The following is a 23,320-nucleotide window of genomic DNA, read 5'->3' as shown; positions in this document are numbered from 1 at the left end:
AAGGATCTTTTTACCCAGTAACTGATTCGGATTTGGAATGAATTGTCTGACAGGGTGGTGGAAACAGATTCAATTATAACTTTCATAAGGGAATTGGACAAATATTTCAAAGTGAAATTCTCCAGGATTATGGGGAAATAGGCAGGGGGTTGGACTAATTGCATCTTTTTGTTAGAGAGTCAGCAGAGGCACAATGGGGCCGAATGGCCTCCATCTGTGCTGTATGATTCTATGAACATAAGAACGAGGAGCCGGAGTCGGCAATTCAGCCACTCGTGCCTGCTCTGCCATTCAATACAATCATGGCTGATCTCATCACGGCAGTTCTTGTTTCTTGCCAGTAAATGTCACTTCACTCCAATACAGTGAAGTTTACAAATCGGAGAGAGACACAACAGGAAATAATTGTTCACATTATAGTGAATGTGTGGGATTTAGAAATACTAGGAGTGGAGACGAGTTATTACTTGTCTGCTCGATCCCCATAGCCCTGTAAAATTATTTCCTTCAAGTGCCCATTCAAATTCCTTTTGTAATCCTCGATTATCTCCATTTCCACCGCCCTCGTGGGCAGCGAGTTACAGATCATCACCAATCAGTGTAAGAAAGTTCTTCCGCACATTCCCCCTGTACCTCCTGTCCAAAACCTTCAATCTGTGTCCCCTAGTCCTTGTACCAATAGTTAACGGGAACAATGTTTCCTTGCCAACTTATTTAAAACTGTCATAGCCGAAAACACATCTATCAATTCTCCCCTCACTCTCCTTTGATGCAGGTAGAACAACCCTAGCTTTTCCAACCTAACCTTGTAACTAAAATCCTCCATCCCTGGATCCATTCTGGTGAATTTCCTCTGCATCCTCTCAAGGACGCTCACATTCTTTCTTAAGTGTGGTAAGCAAAACTGGAAGCAACACTCCAATTGGGGCCTAACCAGAGCTTTATAATGGTTCAGCATAACTTCCCTGCTTTGTACTCAATGCCTCTATTTATAAAGCCCAAGATCCCATATGCTTTGCTAACCACTCTCGCAATATGTCTTGCCACCTTCAAAGATTGATGCACATGAACCCCAAGTCCCTCTATTCCAGCACACTCTTTAGAACTGTGCCATTAAGTATATATTGCCTCTCCCTATTCCTTATGCCAAAATACATCACCTCATACTTGTCACTATTAAATTCCATCTGCCACCTGTCTGCCCATTCTGCTCGCCTATCATTGTCCTGTTGCAGGCAGTTCATATCATCCTCACTGTTTGCCACTCCTCCACGTTTGTTGTCATCGGGATATTTTGAGATTCTACTCAATATTCCAAGATCCAAGTCATTTATCTTTAGCAAAAAAAGCAGTGGTTCCAGCACTGACCCTTGGGAAACACCACTGTCGACTATCTTCCAGTCTGACAAAGAATCATTTCATAAGACTCTCTGTTTTCTGTCCTTAAACCAATTTTCTATCCAATTGGACACTGACCCTCCTATACCACGAACCTCAATTTTGTAAACCTCCCTTTTATGTGGTACCTTGTCAAACGCTTCCTTAAAATCCATATAAACAACATCCACTGCATTCCCTTCATCAAGCTGCTCTGTTAGTTCATCAAAAAATGCAGTTAGATTAGTCAAGCATGAACTCCCATTTAAAAATCCATGCTCACTCTCCTTAATTAACTCGAACCTCTCCAAGTGACTGTTGATTTTTTACCCTGATTATTCTTTCTAAAACCTTACCCACCGCTGCTGTTAATCTAACTAGCCTGTAGTTAGCCGGACTGTCCTTACACCCTTTCTTGAATAAGGGTGTCGCATTTGCCACTGTTTACTCCTGGCACCTCCCCCGTATCCAGGGAAGATTGGAAGATTATGGCAAACTCTTCCATTATCTGCATCCGCATTTCCTTTCGCAACCTGGGATGCCAGGCATCCAGACCAGGTGATTTATCTTCCCTAAGCACAGCCAGCCTTTTTAGTACCTCCCTCTCCTAATTTGTACTCTCTCCATTGTCTCTACTCTCTTCACTTCGACTGATATTTTGTCAAATTCCACTTCCTCAGTGATCACTGATGCAAAGTACTCATTAAGTAGATTAACATTGCCCTGCACCTCTAAGCTTATATTATCCTTTTTGTCCCTAATAGGCCCGACTCAACCTCTTACTACCCACTTATCATTTACATGCTGCTCGAAGATTTTTGGGTTTCCTTTCATGTTGACTGTCAGTCTATTCTCATAGAAATAGAGAATACGCAAATATAGAAGATGTAAGTATTTCCCATCCTTGATGAGGTGGAATTTTTTATGTTGTGGGTGGTAATGTCTTGGCCCACGAGTGTGGTGGAAGCAGAGACAATCAATGATTTGAAAAGGAAATTAGATGGATACTTGAAGGAAAGAAACTTGCAGGAGGAAAGGGACCGAGCTGGTGAGTGGAACTGACTAGATTGCTCCGGGGAGAGCCAGCATGGACGTGATAGGCCAAACGACCACCTTCTGTGCTGTAAATGACTCTGTGTTGTTTCTCAAATTCAATCCACTGGTGCTTGGTAAATAATTTCAAAGTAAATTGTGCAACCGGAAAATCAGAACCAAGGCAAGAGACGCATAAGGAAGCAAAATTGCTGAAACCCGGGATTGAACCAGGGACCTTTAGATCTTCAATCTAACGCTCTCCCAACTGAGCTATTTCAGCCCCACATTAACAGTGGTTTGGTGTCCTTGTTTTGGAAGAAAATACATACATTCAAGTTTTCCAAAAAATTAAAGAACACAACATGTGAGTAATATTCCCCATTGCTTTCTCAGTACTGATGGATTGTGAAGCGGGAGACAGCCAGAAGTGCCACTGAGCCGCACAGACCCCGAGCTGAGAATGAAATGAGATCAAATTCAATCTTTCATAGTGAGATGCTGCTGAGAGGTAAGAGTCCTGAATCAAAGCGAGACTTGCTCATTTCAAACACTCCCTGTACTCTCTGCTCATGAGGCCTTACAAAAGGGAAAAACAGAATGGCACTCAAACTCACAACCCTGCCATTAAAAGTCTCATATTCGACTGACAGAACTGTCACTTCTACTCGGTCTCTTATTGGATGGATGCAACTCCAACGCAGGGGTGGCATTCAAATCCTCCCATGGGTCCACATGTCAGACTGAGTTCCATGTTGTAGACTCAAGCAAAGGAAATCTGCTCACTTCCAAAACTATCAGCGAATTGAAGCTGATTACAATCAACATCATCAGAGGTCAGAACTACCTGGTGAAAGAAGACACCCTGAAGAAGGATCCACAATTATTCAAAGGCATCGACAAAGTGAAAAACAAGAAAATCGATGAGTCAATGCAAGCAAAACAACAGAAACACTGAAGAATTCCATTCCATTCCAGTCCAGAACCCAGTCCTGTTGTTTTTGGAGTCAGGTCACAATGACAGCAACAACTTTATATTCCCACTTGGCTATCTGTACATTTCGTTAATTACAATTTTGTCGACAAGCTCTTTGAATCCAATTGTCTGGTCCTCAAGCCAGCTCCGTATGGAAGTCAATTCCACCTTCTGCAAGGCTGAAACCAATAGATAACCTTAATCTAAAAATGCCAGCAGACCAGGACTCATCCGGGACTTGAACCCGGGATCTCTCGCATGTTAATTAACCATACTCCCAAAGCAAGAATCATACCCCTAGACCAACGAGCCACTGACAGGTCAGGCTTTATTAGCTGCTGTGGAATTTCACTGGAACCCCCCAGCCAATCATCCATTTTTTTTCAGATCAAAGCAACATCCTGCAAATGCTGAAATAAAAACAGAAAGTGCTGGAAATGTTCAGCAGCTCTGGCAGCATCTGTGCTGAGAGAAACACAGTTAACGTTTCAGGGCACTCACCTTTTGTTTCAGCCATCCTTTCAGACTGCTTCTGTCCATCCAATCTCACTTTCTATTCTATCCACATTCTAACCATTCACTACGTTACTACATTTTTCATGAATTCCTCATTTCTTTTATTAATGACAATTTTGTATTTCTGGCCTTTGCTTCAGACACCACCACAAGTGGAATCATGTCTCCATCTACCCAATCAAACCACTTCGCTGTATCGTCACATTGCAATGTTTCTTTAACCCTGACAGACTGTGGAGTTTCTGCTGCTTAATTGCAGTTCTTGCTTCCCGCCAGTAGATGTCACCTCACTCCAATACAGTGAAGTTTACAAATCTGAGAGAGACACAACAGGAAATAATTGTTCACATTATAGTGAATGTGTGGGATTTAGAAATACTAGGAGTGGAGACGAGTTATTATTGCACTCTGCTATTACATCTTTTATAATGGACTCCAGCATTTTCCCCACGACTGATGTCAGGCTAACCGGTATGTAATTCGCTGTTTTCTTTCTGCCTCTTTTTTTAAATAGTGGAGTTACATTAACTACCGTCCAATCCATTGGAACTGTTCCAGAGTCGATAGAATTTTGAAAAAAGACCAGAAATGCATCTGCTATTTCAAGGGCCACTTCCTTAAGTACTCTGGGATGTAGATTATCAGGCCCTGGGGATTTATCGGCCTTCAATCCCATCAATGTCCCAAACATTACCTACTAATACTGATTTCATACAGTTCCTCCTTCTCACTAGACCCTATGTTCCCCAACATTTCTGGGAGATAATTTGTATCCTCCTTTGTGAAGACAGATCCAAAGTATGTATTTAATTGGTCTGCCATTTCTTTGTTCCCCATTATAAATTCCCCCGTTTCTGACTGTAAGGGGCCCACATTTGTCTTCACTAATCTTTTTCTCTATACATATCTATAGAAGCTTTTACAGTCAGTTTTTATGTTCTCTGCTAGCTTACTCTCATACTCTATTTCCCCCTTCTTAATCAATCCTTTTGTCCTCCTCTGCTAAATTCCAAACTGCTCACAATCTTCAGGTTTGCTGCTTGTTCTGGCCATTTTATATTTCTCCTCCTTGGATCTAATACTTTCCTTAATTTCTTTTGTAAGCCACAGTTGAGCCACCCTTCCTGTTTTACTTTTGCACAGACAGGAATGAACAATTGTTGTAATTCATCCATGCGCTCTTTAAATGCTAGCCATTGCCTATCCACTGTCAACCCTTTAAGTAACGTTCCCCAATCTATCATAGCCAACTCCCGCCTCATACCTTCATAGTTTTCTTTGTTTAGATTCAGGACCCGAGTCTCGGAATCAACTCTCTCACTCTCCATCTTCATGAAGAATTTTATCATATTATGGGCGCACTTCCCCAAGGGACCCCACACAACAAGATTGTTAACTAATCCTTTCTCATTACACAATACCCAGTCCAGGATGGCCTGTTCTCTAGAGGTGTTATACACCTCTATCAATTCTCCACTCAATCTCCTTTGAGAAAGGCAGAATAATCCTAGCTTTTCCAACCTAACCTTGTAGCTAAAATCCCCCATCCCTGGATCCATTCTGGTAAATCGCCTCTGTGTCCTCTCAAGGACCCTCACATTCTTTCTAAAGTCTGCTGAGCAGAACTGGAAGCAACACTCCAATTGGGGCCTAACCAGAGTTTTATAATGGTTCAGCATAACTTCCCTGCTTTTGTACTCAATGCCTCTACTTATAAAGCCCAAAATCCCATATGCTTTGCGAACCACTCTCGCAATATGACTTGCCTCCTTCAAAGATTGATGCACATGAACCCCAAGTCCCTCTATTCCAGTCCACTCTTTAGAACTGTGCCATTAAGTATATATTGCCTCTCCCTATTCCTTATGCCAAAATACATCACCTCACACTTGTCACTATTAAATTCCATCTGCCACCTGTCTGCCCATTCTGCTAGCCTATCACTGTCCTGTTGCAGGCAGTTCATATCATCCTCACTGTTTGCCGCTCCTCCAGGTTTGGTGTCATCGGCATATTTTGAGATTCTACTCTGTATTCCAAGATCCAAGTCACTTACCTTGAGCAAAAAAAGCAGTGGTTCTAGCACTGACCCTTGGGGAACACCACTGTCGACTATCCTCCAGTCTGACAAAGAACCATTTAATAAGACTCGCTGTTTTCTGTCCTTAAACCAATTTTCTATCCAATTGGACACTGACCCTCCTATGCCACGAACCTCAATTTTGTTAACCGCCCTTTTATGTGGTACCTTGTCAAACACTTCCTTAAAATCCATATAAACAACATCCACTGCATTCCCTTCATCAACCTGCTCTGTTAGTTCATCAAAAAATGCAGTTAGATTAGTCAAGCATGAACTCCCATTTATAAATCCATGCTCACTCTCCTTAATTAACTCGAACCTCTCCAAGTGACTGTTGATTTTTTACCCTGATTATTCTTTCTAAAACCTTACCCACCGCTGCTGTTAATCTAACTAGCCTGTAGTTACCCGGACTTTCCTTACACCCTTTCTTGAATAAGGGTGTCGCATTTGCCACTGTTTAATCCTCTGGCACCTCCCCCGTATCCAGGGAAGATTGGAAGATTATAGCAAGCCCTTCCGTTATCTGCATCCGCATTTCCTTTCGCAACCTGGGATGTGAGCCATCCGGACCAGGTGATTTATCTTCCCTGAGCACAGCCAGCCTTTTTAGTACCTCCCTCTCCTAATTTGTACTCTCTCCATTGTCTCTACTTTCTTCACTTCGACTGATATTTTGTCAAATTCCACTTCCTTAGTGATCACTGATACAAAGTACTCATTAAGTAGATTAACATTGCCCTGCACCTCTAAGCTTATATTATCCTTTTTGTCCCTCATAGGCCCGACTCAACCTCTTACTACCCACTTATGATTTACATGCTGCTCGAAGATTTTTGGGTTCCCTTTCATGTTGACTGTCAGTCTATTCTCATAGAAATAGAGAATAAGCAAATATAGAAGATATAAGTATTTCCCATCCTTGATGAGGTGGAATTTTTTATGCTGTGGGTAGTAATGTCTTGGCCCACGAGTGTGGTGGAAGCAGAGACAATCAATGATTTGAAAAGGAAATTAGATGGATACTTGAAGGAAAGAAACTTGCAGGAGGAAAGGGACCGAGCTGGTGAGTGGAACTGACTAGATTGCTCCGGGGAGAGCCAGCATGGACGTGATAGGCCAAACGACCACCTTCTGTGCTGTAAATGACTCTGTGTTGTTTCTCAAATTCAATCCACTGGTGCTTGGTAAATAATTTCAAAGTAAATTGTGCAACCGGAAAATCAGAACCAAGGCAAGGGACGCATAAGGAAGCAAAATTGCTGAAACCCGGGATTGAACCAGGGACCTTCAGTCTAACGCTCTCCCAACTGAGCTATTTCAGCCCCACATTAACAGTGGTTTGGTGTCCTTGTTTTGGAAGAAAATACATACATTCAAGTTTTCCAAAAAATTAAAGAACACAACATGTGAGTAATATTCCCCATTGCTTTCTCAGTACTGATGGATTGTGAAGCGGGAGACAGCCAGAAGTGCCACTGAGCCGCACAGACCCCGAGCTGAGAATGAAATGAGATCAAATTCAATCTTTCATAGTGAGATGCTGCTGAGAGGTAAGAGTCCTGAATCAAAGCGAGACTTGCTCATTTCAAACACTCCCTGTACTCTCTGCTCATGAAGCCTTACAAAAGGGAAAACAGAATGGCACTCAAACTCACAACCCTGCCATTAAAAGTCTCATATTCGACTGACAGAACTGTCACTTCTACTCGGTCTCTTATTGGATGGATGCAACTCCAACGCAGGGGTGGCATTCAAATCCTCCCATGGGTCCACATGTCAGACTGAGTTCCATGTTGTAGACTCAAGCAAAGGAAATCTGCTCACTTCCAAAACTATCAGCGAATTGAAGCTGATTACAATCAACATCATCAGAGGTCAGAACTACCTGGTGAAAGAAGACACCCTGAAGAAGGATCCACAATTATTCAAAGGCATCGACAAAGTGAAAAACAAGAAAATCGATGAGTCAATGCAAGCCAAACAACAGAAACACTGAAGAATTCCATTCCATTCCAGTCCAGAACCCAGTCCTGTTGTTTTTGGAGTTAGGTCACAATTACAGCAACAACTTTATATTCCCACTTGGCTATCTGTACATTTAGTTAATTACAATTTTGTCGACAAGCTCTTTGAATCCAGTTGTCTGGTCCTCAAGCCAGCTCCGTATGGAAGTCAATTCCACCTTCTGCAAGGCTGAAACCAATAGATAACCTTAATCTAAAAATGCCAGCAGACCAGGGCTCATCCAGGACTTGGACCCAGGATCTCTTGCACGTTAATTAACCATACTCCCAACGCAAGAATCATACCCCTAGACCAACGAGTCACTGACAGGTCAGGCTTTATTAGCTGCTGTGGAATTTCACTGGAACCCCCCAGCCAATCATCCATTTTTTTTTCAGATCAAAGCAACATCCTGCAAATGCTGAAATAAAAACAGAAAGTGCTGGAAATGTTCAGCAGCTCTGGCAGCATCTGTGCTGAGAGAAACACAGTTAACGTTTCAGGGCACTCACCTTTTGTTTCAGCCATCCTTTCAGACTGCTTCTGTCCATCCAATCTCACTTTCTATTCTATTCACATTCTAACCATTCACTACGTTACTACATTTTTCATGAATTCCTCATTTCTTTTATTAATGACAATTTTGTATTTCTGGCCTTTGCTTCAGACACCACCACAAGTGGAATCATGTCTCCATCTACCCAATCAAACCACTTCGCTGTATCCTCACATTGCAATGTTTCTTTAACCCTGACAGACTGTGGAGTTTCTGCTGCTTGATTGCAGTTCTTGCTTCCCGCCATTAGATGTCACCTCACTCCAATACAGTGAAGTTTACAAATCTGAGAGAGACACAACAGGAAATAATTGTTCACATTATAGTGAATGTGTGGGATTTAGAAATACTCGGAGTGGAGACGAGTTATTATTGCACTCCGCTATTACATCTTTTATAATGGACTCCAGCATTTTCCCCACGACTGATGTCAGGCTAACCGGTATATAATTCGCTGTTTTCTTTCTGCCTCTTTTTTTAAATAGTGGAGTTACATTAACTACCGTCCAATCCATTTGAACTGTTCCAGAGTCGATAGAATTTTGAAAAAAGACCAGAAATGCATCTGCTATTTCAAGGGCCACCTCCGTAAGTACTCTGGGATGTAGATTATCAGGCCTTGGGGATTTATCGGCCTTCAATCCCATCAATTTCCCAAACATTCCCTACTAATACAGATTTCATACAGTTCCTCCTTCTCATTAGACCCTATGTTCCCCAACATTTCTGGGAGGTAATTTGTATCCTCCTTTGTGAAGACAGAACCAAAGTATGTATTTAATTGGTCTGCCATTTCTTTGTTCCCCATTATAAATTCCCCCGTTTCTGACTGTAAGGGGCCCACATTTGTCTTCACTAATCTTTTTCTCTTCACATATCTATAGAAGCTTTTACAGTTAGTTTTTATGTTCTCTGCTAGCTTACTCTCATACTCTATTTCCCCCTTCTTAATCAATCCTTTTGTCCTCCTCTGCTAAATTCCAAACTGCTCACAATCTTCAGGTTTGCTGCTTGTTCTGACCATTTTATATTTCTCCTCCTTGGATCTAATACTTTCCTTAATTTCTTTTGTAAGCCACAGTTGAGCCACCCTTCCTGTTTTACTTTTGCACAGACAGGAATGAACAATTGTTGTAATTCATCCATGCGCTCTTGAAATGCTAGCCATTGCCTATCCACTGTCAACCCTTTAAGTAACGTTCCCCAATCTATCATCGCCAACTCCCGCCTCATACCTTCATAGTTTCCTTTGTTTAGATTCAGGACCCGAGTCTCGGAATCAACTCTCTCACTCTCCATCTTCATGAAGAATTTTATCATATTATGGGCGCACTTCCCCAAGGGATCCCACACAACAAGATTGTTAACTAATCCTTTCTCATTACTCAATACCCAGTCTAGGATGGCCTGTTCTCTAGAGGTGTTATACACCTCTATCAATTCTCCACTCAATCTCCTTTGATATAGGCAGAATAATCCTAGCTTTTCCAACCTAACCTTGTAACTAAAATCTCCCATCCCTGGATCCATTCTGGTAAATCGCCTCTGCATCCTCTCAAGGACCCTCACATTCTTTCTAAAGTCTGCTGAGCAGAACTGGAAGCAACACTCCAATTGGGGCCTAACCAGAGTTTTATAATGGTTCAGCATAACTTCCCTGCTTTTGTACTCAATGCCTCTATTTATAAAGCCCAAGATCCCATATGCTTTGCTAACCACTCTCGCAATATGTCTTGCCACCTTCAAAGATCGGTGCACATGAACCCCAAGTCCCTCTATTCCAGCACACTCTTTATAACTGTGCCATTAAGTATATATTGCCTCTCCCTATTCCTTATGCCAAAATACATCACCTCACACTTGTCACTATTAAATTCCATCTGCCACCTGTCTGCCCATTCTGCTAGCCTATCACTGTCCTGTTGCAGGCAGTTCATATCATCCTCACTGTTTGCCACTCCTCCAAGTTTGGTGTCATCGGCATATTTTGAGATTCTACTCTGTATTCCAAGATCCAAGTCACTTACCTTTAGCAAAAAAAGCAGTGGTTCTGGCACTGACCCTTGGGGAACACCACTGTCGACTATCCTCCGGTCTGACCAAGAACCATTTAATATGACTCGCTGTTTTCAGTCTTTAAAACAATTTACTATCCAAATGGACACTGACCCTCCTAATCCATGAACCCCAATTTTGTTAACCACCCTTTTATGTGGTACTTTATAAAATGCTTTCGTAACATCCATATAAACAACATCCACTGCATTCCCTTCATCAGTATTCTCAGATAGTTTATCAACAAATGCAGTTAGATTCGTCAAGCATGAACTCCCATTGATAAATCCATGCCCACTCTCCTGAATTAACTCAAACCTCTCCAAAGGACTTGATTTTTTTCCCTGACCTGTTGATCTCATGCTGATAGCAAGCTCACCACAGAGCATGTATTTGGCAATGTGACCGTCATCCATTTGGCCCAGTCAACAGAGTCACCGCTGACTCAAGAGGGCAAACATGCTGCGGATCCCTGCACGCTGGTGTACTTCCGCATTCGGCACTCTGTCCTGCCAGGAGATGCCCAGTATCCATCTGAGGCAGTGGAGGTGGAAGCTGTTCAGCCGCTTTTTTTGGCTTGTATAAGTTGTTGATGCTTCTCTACTATAAAGGAGGGTGCTGAGAACACAAGCCTGGTACACGTGGAGCTTTGTATTTTCGGTCAGTTTGCTGTCGTTTCACACTTGTCTTCTCAACTTTGACATGACAGCTGCAGCATTGGCAATCCTGGTGCTGATTTCAGCATCAAGGGCCAGATTGCTGGTGATTGTTGATTGAAGGTATGTGAAGCTGTTGACAACCTCCAAAGTGAGGTTGTCGATGTTGATGGAAAGTGGAGTCTCTACGTCCTGGCCCGTAACTTTCATCTTCCTGATGCTGATTGTCAGTCCAATCTCTTTGCAGGCCAGGGAGAACCGATCTACAAGCTGCTGTTACTGAACTTCATTTTGGGATGTCAGCACAGCATCATCAGCAAATAGCAACTCACAGACTAGGAATTTACCCACTTTGGTCTTGGCGCACAGTCTTGCCAAGTTGAACAGCTTGTCGTCAGCTCTGATGTGCAGGTGAACACCTATATCTGAGTAATTGAAAGTGTACAATAGCAGCATGGAGAAGAATATGCCAATTATAAAGGATGTGATAACTAGACAGTTCGAAAATGATGACATGATTGGGCAGAGTCAACATAGATTTATGAAAAGGAAAACAGGTTTGAAAAACCTGTTGAGAGTTTTGAGGATGTTACCTATAGAACAGATAAAGGAGAACCAGTGGATGTGTGGTATTTGTATTTTCCTTTGGTAAGGTCCCACACAGGAGGTGAGTAAACAAAATTAGAGCACATAGGCTTGGGGATAATATACTGATATGGATTGAGAATTGGTTAACAGACCGAAAACAGAGAGCAGGAATAACGGGTCCTTCTCAGGATGGCAGGCTGTTACTATTGGGGTACTGCAAGGATCAGTGTTGGAGCCACAGCTGTTAACAACCTATATAAATGATTTGGATGTGGGGATTAAATGTAATATTTACAAGTTTGCAGATGACACAAAGCTCGGTGAAGTGTGAGTTGTGAGGAGGATGCAGAGAGGCTTCCAGGGGACCTGGAGAGGCTAAGTGAATGGGCAAGAACATGGAATATAATGTGAATAAGTGTGAAGTTATTCACTTTGGTAGAATAAACAGAAAGACAGAGTATTTCTTAAATGGTGAGAGGTTGGGAAGTGTCGATGTCCAAAGGGACCTGGGTGTCCTTGTTCCTGAGACACTAAAAGCTCTTGTGCAGGTGCAGCAATCAATTAGGAAGGCAAATGGTATGTTGTACCCACACGAGGGGTCATGAGTACAGGAGTAAAGATGTCTTGCTGCAATTGTATAGAGCCTTGGTGAATCCGCACTGGAGTATTGTGTACAGTTTAGTCTCCTCATCTTATGAAGGATACACTTGCCATAGAGGGGGTGAAACAGAGGGTCAACAGACTAATCTTTTTTTTGCATTTATTTCATTTCATCTCAGTTTGTTCAGTTTGCTTACCTACTGTTTTTTTTCAGGTTTGTACTTCCTGCTGTTCAATATTCAGTCCATTAACACCTAATCTGTACTAATGCTTTGTCTTTCAACACACCATTAACATATTGTTTGCCTTTGCTGCATGACCTTTTGGTCAGCTATGTGGCCTTGTCCAATCTACACCTTCTCCTTTGTTATCTCTTGCCCCACCCCCACCCCACTTGCTTATAACCTGTGACTTTTCTAATATATGTCAGTTCCGAAGATGGGTCACTGACCTGAAACGTTAACTCTGCTTCTCTTTTCACAGATGCTGCCAGACCTGCTGAGTGGTTCCAGCATTTCTTGTTTTTATGTCACCAGACTAATCCCTGGGATGGTGGGATTGTCTTATGAGGAAACTGGGCCTGTATTCCTTAAAGTTTCGAAGAATGAGAGGTGATCTGATTGAAACTGACAAAATTCTTACAGGGCGTGACAGTGTGGATGTAGACAGGATGTTTGCCCTGGTTGGTGAGTCTAAAACCAAAGGACATCGTCTCAGAATAAGGAGTAGGCCATTTAAAACTGAGATGGGTGGAATTTCTTCACTCAGACGGTGGTGAATCATTGGAATACTGTGCCCCAGAGGGCTGTGGCAGCTCAATCATTGAGCATGTTCAAGACAGAAATTGATAGAAATCTTGATACTCATGACATCAAGGGATATGGGGATAGCATGGGAAAGGGGCTTTGAGGTAGGTGATCAGCCATGATCGAATTGAATGACAGAGCAGGCTCGACGGGCTGAATAGCTTACTCCTGTGTTCCTCTGTTCCTAAGAGAGTTGGCGCCAGCGCGCAGCCCTGCTTTACCCCACTGCTGATCTTGAAAGCGTCTGATGTTGCTCCATTGTAACTGATGGAACTGTGCATGTTCTTGTGGAAAGAAGAGATGATGCCCAAGAGGTCAGGAGGGCAGCCTATGTTCCATCGCAGTTTGAAGAGGCCGTCTCTGCTGACAAGATCAAAGGCCTTAGTGATGTTAATAAAAATGTGTGAGGCTCTGTGGCGCAATGGATAGCGTGTTGGGCTTCTAAATAATGATTAAGACGATATTCAAAGGTTGTGGGTTCAAGTCCCACCAAAGTCAGGTTTTGGACCAGAAACAGAGAAGCACAACGGAACAACAAATGAAGAAATGCACCAAAAGCACAGACTCGGAGACAGAGCGAGAGAGAGAGGAGCAGAGCAGGGGAAAAAAAATCGAGGAGTGACATCACAATGGAGAGTGAGAGCAGGGAAACAGAGAGCCGCTGGGGTGAGGATACAGGATTTGATTCTTTCTTCGGTGCAGTGGAAGGAGCTGTTTGGTGAGGATCTGGTAAGCTGTGACATCACAGGCAAGCAGGTAGTTGATTGGTTTGGAAGAACCGACCTGCTTGATGCGCATCTGGTAAGTGATTAAGATCCATTTTAGTCCTAACGTTTAAAATAGTAAACAAACTAGTGGTATGTTTAATAAAATATGCAATAAAATGAATAATTGAATAAAATATTTAAGTAGTTAATTGAAACACGATAAGGATGACAGGACAGGTGATGTGTCACAGCTGCAGCATGTGGGAGTTCCTGGATGCCAGTGTGATCCAGGGCAAACACGTCTGCAGTAAGTGTTTGCGGCTCAAAGAGGGAGAAAAAAGGAATGTAGTGGTAGTAGGGGACAGTATAGTAAGGTGGATTGACTCTGTTCTCTGCAGCAAAAGCAAGAGTCCAGACGGCTGTGTTGCCTGCCGGTGCCAGGATTCAGGACATCTGCTCAGGGCTGGAGCGAAACATACAATGGGAGGGGGAGGATCCAGTCGTCGTGGTCCATGTCGGTACCAAAGACATAGGCAGGACAAGGATAGAGGTTCTGCAAAGTCAGTATGAGGAACTAGGCACCAAATTAAGAAGCAGAACCTCAAAGTTAATCATCTCTGGATTATTACCTGAGCCATGTGCAAATTGGCATAGGACAAATAAGATTAGGGAAAGTAATGTGCGGCTGAAAGACTGGTGTGGTAGTAGTGGGTTCTGCTTCGTGGGGCATTGGCACCAGTACTGGGGAAAGAGGTGGCTGTACCGTTGGGACGGTCTACACCTGAACCGTGCTGGTGCCGGTGTTCTAGCGAGCCACATAACGAGGGAAGTAGAGACGGTTTTAAACTGAATAGTGGGGGCAAGGGATCAAATTTGGGAAGATATGGTGAATCAAGGAGGAGAGACAAGGCAAGAGAGAAAGGTATAAATATGGGAAATGATAAACAGACTGTGACAGGAAGGGACAGAATGTACAAATCTAAGAGTAAATCGACAGATAAGGCTAGAGGTGACAAAAATAATAAAAGGACAAAACTAAATGCTCTGTATCTGAATGCATGGAGCATTTGAAACAAAACAGATGAACTGGGAGCACAAATAGAATAAATAAGTACGATCTGATAGTCATTACAGAGACATGGCTGCAGGGCGACATAGATTGGGATGTGAATATTGGAGGTGACATGGCATTTTGGAAGGACAGGAAGCTAGGAAAAGGTGGCGGGGTAGCTCTGTTAATTAATGATGGTATTAGCGTAATAGAGAGGGATGACCTGAGTTCTGGAGATCAGGATGCAGAAGCAGTTTGAGTACAAATGAGAAATCATAAAGGCAAGAAGTCACTTGTGGGAGTGGTGTACAAGCCACCTAACATTAACCACACTGTCGGATGGGATATAAAGGAAGAAATAATGGCAGCTTGTCAGAAAGGTACTGTGATAATTATGGGGGATTTTAATCTCCATATAGATTGGAAAATTCAGATGGGCAGAGGTAGCCTAGATGAGGAATACATAGAATGTTTTGGGGATAATTTCTTGGAACAATACATTCTGGAGCCAACCAGAGAGCAGGCTATACTAGACCTGGCATTGTGCAACGAGATAGGATTAATTAATGACCTCATAGTTAAGGTGCCCCTAGGTAGTAGCGATTATAATATGATTGAATTTTACATTCAGTTTGAGGGAGAGGAGAGTGGGTCCCAGACTAGTATTTTAAATTTAAATAAGGGCAATTATAAGGGCATGAAAGCAGAGCTAGCTAAAGTGAACTGGCAAATTAGGTTAAGGGATAAGTCAATAGAGATGCAGTGGCAGACATTTAAGGGGATATTTCAGAATACACAGAATAGATACATTTCAACGAGAAAGAAAAGTTCCAAAGGTGGGACTCACCATCCATGGTTCACGAAAACAGTTAAAGATACTATCAAACTTAAAGAAAAAGCCTATAATTGTGCAAAGGTGGGAGGCAGGTCAGAAGATTGGACAGAATATAAAAAAAACAGCAAAGAATGACTAAAAGATTGATAAGGAAGGTAAAATTAGAGTATGAGAGAAAGCTCGCAAGAAATTTCAAGACAACTAGTAAGAGTTTCGATAGATATTTTAAAAAGAAAAGAGTTAACAAAGTGACTGTTGGTCCAATAGAAAGTGTGTCTGGGGAATTAATAATGGATAATTAAGAGATGGCAGATGAATTGAACAGATACTTTGCATCGGTCTTCACTATTGAGTATACAAATAACATCCCAGTATTAGCCGTATATCAGGAAATTGAAGGGATGGAGGAACTCAAGAAAATTACAATCACCAGGGAAGTGGTACTAAACAAATTGTTGGAGCTGCGGGTTGACAAGTCGCCAGGTCCTGAATTGGCTAGTGAGATAGTTGATGCGCTGGTTTTAATATTCCAAAATTCCCTAGATTCGAGAAGGTTCCGTTAGATTGGAAAAGAGTGAATGTAACTCATTTATTCAAAAAGGGAGGGAGACAGAAAGCAGGAAACGACAGGCCAGTTAGCTTAACATTTGTCTGAGGGAAAATGTTTGGAGCTATTACAGAGGATGTTATAGCAGGGCATTTAGAAAAAATTAAGGTAATCAGGCAGAGTCATCATGGTTTTTTGAAAGGGAAATCATGTTTAACCAATTTATTGAAGTTCTTTGAGGGAGTTACATGTGCTGTGGATAAAGGGGAACCAGTGGATGTATTGTATTTCGATTTCCAGAAGGATAAGGTGCCATATCAAAGATTATTGCAGAAAATAAAAGCTCATGGTGTCGGGGGTAACATATTGGCATGGATAGAAGATTGGCTAGCTGACAGGAAACAGAGAGTCAGCATAAATGGGTCATTTTCTGGTTGGCAAGAAGTAACGAGTGGTGTGCCACAGGGATCTGTGCTGGGGCCTCAACATTTTACAATTTATATAAATTACTTAGATGAAGGGACCGAAGGTATTGTTGCTAAATTTGCTGATCACAAAGATAGGTAGGAAAGTAGGTTGTGAAGAGGACATAAGGGGGCTACAAAGGGATATAGATAGGTTAAGTGATTGGGCAAAGACCTGGCAAATGGAGTATAATGTGGGAAAGTCGGAAATTGTCCACTATGGCAGGAAGAATAAAAAAGCATATTATCTAAATGGTGAGAGATTGCAGAGCTCTGAGATGCAGAGGGATCTGGGTGTCCGAGGGCATGAATTGCAAAAGGTTAGTATGCAGGTCCAGCACGTAATTAGGAAAGCTAATAGAATGTTATCATTTATCACCATGGGAATTGAATACAATAGTAGGGAGGTTATGCTTCAGCTATACAGGACATTGGTGAGACCTCTTCTGCAGTACTGAGTACTGTACTGGTCTCCTTATTTGCGGAAGGATGTAAATGCATTGGAGGTAGCACAGAGAAAGTTTACGAGACTAATACATGGAATGGGTGGGCTGTCTTACGAGGAAAGATTGGACAAGCTAGGCTTGTCTCCGCCAGAGTTTAGAAGAGAAAGAGGCGACATGATTTGTTATTTAATTTATTAATTAACAAATTAGCTATCCTCCAGTCTTCCGGTACCTCACCCGTGGCTAACGATGATACAAAAATCTCTGCCAGCGCCCCAGCAATCTCCTCCCTTGCTTCCCATAGCATCCTAGGATACATCTGATCAGGCCTTGGGGATTTATCCACCTTAATGCGCTTCAAAACCTCCAACACCTCCTCCTTTGTAATGTTGATATGCTGCAGGATATCGCTGTTCCCTCCCTTGAACTCACTAGCTTCCATGACCTTCTCCACGGTAAATACAGACGAGAAATATTCATTTAAGACCTCGCCCATTTCGCGTGGCTTCACACATAGATTGCCACACTGATCCTTAAGGGGACCTACTCTCTCCCTAGCTACCCTTTTACTCTTAATACACTTATAGAATCTTTTAGGATTCTCCTTTATCTTATCTGCCAGGGAAATCTCATGGCCCCTTTTCGCCCTCCTAATTTCCTTCTTAAGTATACTCCTCTATCCCCTATACTTCTCGAGGGACTCGCTCGATCCCAGCTGCCTATACCTGACGTATGCCTCCTTCTTTGTCCTGACCAGACCCTCAATATCCCTCGTCAACCAAGGTTCCCTAAATTTGCCAGCCTTGCCCTTCCATCTAACAGGAACATGCTGGCCCTGAACTCTTCCTATCTCACTTTTAAAAGCCTCCCACTTGCCAGACGTCCCTTTACCTGTAAACAGCCTCTCCCATTCAACTTTTGAGAGTTCCTGTCTGATGCCATGGAAATTAGCCTTCCCCCAATTTAGGACTTCAACCTGAGGACCAGTCCTATTCGTTTTCATAACTATCTTGAAGCTAATAGAGTTATGGTCACTGGTCCCAAAGTGCTCCTCCACTGCCATATCAACCACCTGCCCATTCTCATTTCCTAAGAGGAGATCGAGTGTAGCCCCTTCTCTAGTCGGGCCATCCACGTACTGCTTCAGAAAACTATCCTGGACTCACTTAACAAATTCTTCCCCATCTGATCCCTCAGCACTAAGGCAGTCCCAGTCAATATTAGGGAAGTTAAAATCACCTACTATTACAACCCTATAATTCCTATACCTATCTGTGATTTCCCTACATATATGCTCCTCCACTTCCCTCTGACTATTGGGGGGCCTATAGTATAATCCCATCAAAGGGATCACCCTTTTATTATTTCTAAGTTCTACCAGTATGGCCTCACTGGACATTCACCCCGGGATATCCTCTCTAAGTACTGCCGTGATGTCCTCCCTAATCAATAGTGCAACTCCCCCTCCTCTCTTACCTCCACCTCTGTCACGCCGGAAGGATCGGTACCGCGGAACATTGAGCTGCCAGTCCTGCCCATCCCTCAACCACGTTTCCGTAATAGCTACAATACCACAATCCCATGTACCGATCCATGCTCTGAGTTATCTGCCTTACCTGTAAGGATACTTGCATTAAAGTAAATGCAGTTTAGCCCACCAGACCTTCCACGCTCCCTGTCCTGCCCCTGCCTGGCCTGCCTACTGGACTTGCTTGCTTTAACCTCTCCATTTGCCTCAACTATCTCATCGGAGAGACTACTACTTTGGGTCCCACCCCCGCTGCAAGACTAGTTTAAACCCCCCCGTGTATTACTATAAAATCTCCCAACAAGGATATTGGTCCCCTTCCAGTTCAGATGCAACCCGTCCCTCTTGTACAGGTCACCTCTGCACCAGAAGAGATCCCAATGATCCAAGTACTTGAAGCCCTCCCGCCTTCGCCAGTCTTCAGCAATGCATTCATTTGCCTAATCCTCCTATTCCTACCCGCACTAGCACGTGTCACAGGGAGTAATCCTGAGATTACAACCCTAGAGGTCCTGCTCTTTAACCTTCTGCCTAACTCCCTATATTCACTTTGCAGAACCTCATCTCTCTTCCTGCCTATGTCGTTCGTACCAATATGGACCACGATCTCTGGCTGCACACCCTCCCCTTTCAGAATTTCCGGCAGCTGCTCCGAAACATCCTTGACCCTAGTATTAGGGAGGCAACATACCATCCTGGAGTCTCGTTTGCGGCCACAGAAACGCCTATCTGCACCCCTTATGATAGAATCCCCTATCACAATAGCTCTTCCACCCCTTTTCCTCCCCTGCTGTGCAGCAGAGCCCTCCGTGGTGCCACGGACCGCGCTGTTGCTCTTTTCCCCTGGGAGGTCTTCCCCCCAACAGTAACCAAAGCGGTGTATCTGTTTGAGAGGGGGATGGCCACAGGGGACTCCTGCACTACCTGCCTGCTCCTACTATTCCATCTGGTGGTCACCCATCCCTTTTCTGCCTGTGCATCCATTACCTGCGGTGCGACCACCTCACTAAACATGCTATCCATGACGCCCTCAGCTTCGTGGACGCTCCACAGTGAAACCACCCGCAGGTCCAGCTCCATAATGCGAGTAGCCAGTAGCTGCAGCTGGATACACTTCCTGCACACATGGTCGTCATGGAGACTGGGAGGGTTCCTGAATCCCCACATAGCGCAGGAGGAGCATATCACGGGGCTGAGCTCTCCTGCCATGACTTACCCTTAGATTAATTAGTTACTCCCTTAATTAAAAAATACTAATGACACTAGGGGCCTTGTTCTACCCACTACAATCTAAAGTCCTTCATAAGCTACACTGAATAAAAAAAACACTTTAGAAGTACTCATCTTATCAGCAGAGGTTTTTTTTTCAAGTAAAAAAACTTTGCCCTTTTCTTTAAGATATTTAAATACACGAACAGCAGTGACTCACCAACCAATCACCTTGCAGCTCTCCTCTGACATCACAGTTGGCTTCTTTTTTTTCAAAACTCCAGCACACTGGAAGATCTCCACTCCACTCCTGGAAGGTAAGAGACTGGGCCTCGATCCTCGGATTGGATTTATAGGCTCCGCTCTCGGCGTTCTCCTCATATCGGTCCATATAGGTCTGCTCCGCTCCGCTCCTCTCCGCTCCCGGAAGGTAATTCACCAACTTTTGCAGAAAAGTAGGTCTTAAGCTGTTGCAGTACCTGTTAGAAAGATAGTCTAAGCTATTCTGAAGTCATCTTACAATGTCATCTACATGGAAGCAGGATTTTAAAGGATAAGATGTAGTTTTTAAAAGTCACTTCAATCTTGCTCAAGAGTCTTTACAAAGAAGCCAAGTAAATCTTGATAAAAAGTCATATACATTTAGAGATCTTTTAAAAGCACTTCAATCTTGTTAATAAAAAGTCAGATGTAAATTTAAGAACTCTGACAAGGCCATGCTAAAAACTTACATACAATTAAGAAATAAAATACAACATTTAAAATGTCTGAACTCCCTCTGAAGGTTGACCACTGCTGCTGCCGGTGTCTTCCTGGAATAGTGGAGCTGTTGTGTCAACAGAAAAGTCCTTCCCGAGCAGCCCTGAGCCTGTTGGTACCGGCTTTAATCCAACCCAGGTAAAAATCAGGGTACATTGTGGGCAATGAGCCCAAATTGCTGAACTGCAGGTCCCTGTCACTTTAAAGAGTGGGCTGGTGCGATTATGATCAGAGGCTCCTTCTAAGCACATTTCTCACCACCACAACTTCCAGATGCTGGTGTTAGTGTGTGCATGTACCAGCAGTTGCAGTGCTGTTCAGACCCTCAATAGCAGTGAAAGTCTCAGAGTTCACCGCGATTGGGGCTGTAAAATCCAGGCCAATATCTCACAGTCCTGTTAGATTTGCTCTCCCTCTGGACAAAATCAAACTCCACACATTGTCTTTCACTCACTCCTGTTTCCAGCCCTGACGGTGCAGAAATCCCCTCTCAAAGGTACACAATCCAGTTGATTTCTGATCAAATACCTCCTTCCTCATTCAATAGAGGAAACAGAGACATGAACAGGAGTCAGGTTCAAGAAAGTTTCACCAACAGAGCAAAGAAAGGCACCAACAAAAGTCACCCCTACTTTCCAAATCATTTCACTGGAATATTCTTTCACTTGTTTTGTCGGATGACTGCAATAAATCTGAAAATGAGCACCATGAGGTTTGTGTTCACTAGTCACTTGTTCTCCTGTGTTTGTCTGTCAGGTTTGTAATTCAGTTTGTATTGGATATTGAAGAGAATCTCTTTTCATGATGATAACACATCGTACTGTGTTTAAAGCAAGCAACTTGGAAAATGGCAGAAAATGAATGTTTCAATACCTGTGTGACCAGAATCTTCCAATGCTTTTCAACAGCTAGATTGATGATGCTTGTAATCTGTATCCTGGGGAGAATGGGAGAAGAGAATAAAAACATGGTGCATGAACAGGACAGACTGTGTAAAATGGGAGCACAGAAATACTGCCACCTCATTGAAAGTTAATGAGATTTATTCGAAGTCAGACACCTGTCCGCAATGAACAAGTGAATACATTAATTGTCCACTTTCAATCTAAATGGGACTGAGGTTCCAACAGAGAAGTTTTCTGGAAAATACCTGCTGCAGTTTTAAAATTGATGAACTGGAACATCTTATACTAACTTTCAAATAACTGTAGTGATTGTATAGTTCTCATAGTGGAGAGAAGGAGTTGTTTATAAATATAAGCAGAAAAACACATTTGTGGATTGGTGAATGAGCTTTATCTTTCTGAAATGTATTTGTCCATTGGTTGCAGGTCACTGGAAATTCTTTTTTACATTTCAATTGTAGCAGCAGCAGTTAGCAGCAAAATGTCTGATTAATCAGAGTAGTGGGTCTGGGAAACACTTAAACAGCCGAGACCCTGTAAAACAGAACTCCAAGTAATAGTTTAAATAAGGCACTGAACTGACAGAGCGGTAAAGGCCTGCTCAGGTCAGGAAAAAATACCCGACCCGAACCCGACAGAACCACATTGGACCCGAGCCCGACCCAGCCCGAGTATCTCCATTTATTCCCACGCCCAAACTAACCCGAGCCTTACCCGACCACCAGAATGTTCACTTTATCTACCTCCCGATTCCGAATCTACAGGAAGCTGCAGCATGAGCGTAATGACGTCATAGAGATGCTCACTTGCTCACTGAGCAGACTCAGAGTTTCCCTCCTTGATGACCCGGACTCCCAGCTTAGGTTGGCTTTTCAACTTTTGACACTTATTAAACTCAACTTCCCAGCAGAGTTAAATGTAATACTTACTGTGTGTGTCCGACACGGACTCAGCCCGACCTGGACCCAGCCCGACCCAAACCTGGCCCGACCTGACCCGAGCCCGAAAGCCAGTCCCGGAAGAGCGACCCGACACGACCCGGACCCGACACAGGTCGTTGGGTCCCGTCGGGTTCAGGTCGGGTGGCAGGCCTTTACAGAGCGGAGGTCAGATCAGGATTGAATTAATTTCTATCACTGAATCTAAACAAGAAGTAAATCTGCCAGGAATGGAAGACTTTGCTTTATCTGTGAGCTTGTGGCGCAACGGTAGCGCGTCTGACTCCAGATCGGAAGGTTGTGTGTTCAAATCATGTCAAGCTCACTTATATTTTACAGCAGTTCAAGTTCCTGTATTTTATATCAGAAGAGAGTTCGTTCTCTTGGAATGTTCGTGCATGGTAGAATTTCAAGATCAACTTTAATAGATTAAAGTCCTGATTTCCGGTTCCGTTCCATTTCCATGCTCAGTTCTTATTTCACACTGTTTTATATCAGAACAATGTTTCAGGGATGTGATGTGTCCATTGTTTGTACAATTGCTCTGTCACCCAGTGTGAGAAATAAAACACAAACCGCACAGCGTGCGGCTCAAACCCATACCTGGCTCTGTCTATAGGCCGCTTAGTTCAGTTGGTTAGGACGCAGTGTTGATAACAACAAGGCTGTGGATTTGATC

At 43.2% G+C, this 23,320-nt stretch overlaps 3 non-coding genes across 3 annotated transcripts; 2 read left to right on the top strand and 1 right to left on the bottom strand.

Annotated features, from left to right (window-relative positions):
* Positions 1 to 2,619: 2,619 nt before the first annotated feature.
* trnaf-gaa (transfer RNA phenylalanine (anticodon GAA)) lies at positions 2,620 to 2,692 on the bottom strand. The gene has a single exon. It is a non-coding gene; the product is annotated as a tRNA-Phe (tRNA).
* Positions 2,693 to 13,659: 10,967 nt separating this feature from the next.
* Positions 13,660 to 13,750, top strand: trnar-ucu (transfer RNA arginine (anticodon UCU)). The gene is given in 2 exon segments: positions 13,660 to 13,696; positions 13,715 to 13,750. It is a non-coding gene; the product is annotated as a tRNA-Arg (tRNA).
* Positions 13,751 to 22,894: 9,144 nt separating this feature from the next.
* trnaw-cca (transfer RNA tryptophan (anticodon CCA)) lies at positions 22,895 to 22,966 on the top strand. Its single transcript has one exon. It is a non-coding gene; the product is annotated as a tRNA-Trp (tRNA).
* The last annotated feature ends 354 nt before the right edge of the window (positions 22,967 to 23,320 follow it).

Source organism: Heterodontus francisci, chromosome 35 (assembly GCF_036365525.1).
Source record: "Heterodontus francisci isolate sHetFra1 chromosome 35, sHetFra1.hap1, whole genome shotgun sequence".
Lineage (NCBI taxonomy): Eukaryota > Metazoa > Chordata > Chondrichthyes > Heterodontiformes > Heterodontidae > Heterodontus > Heterodontus francisci.
Note: the sequence above shows the minus strand (reverse complement) of the source record. Positions and strands in the feature narration are given on the sequence as shown.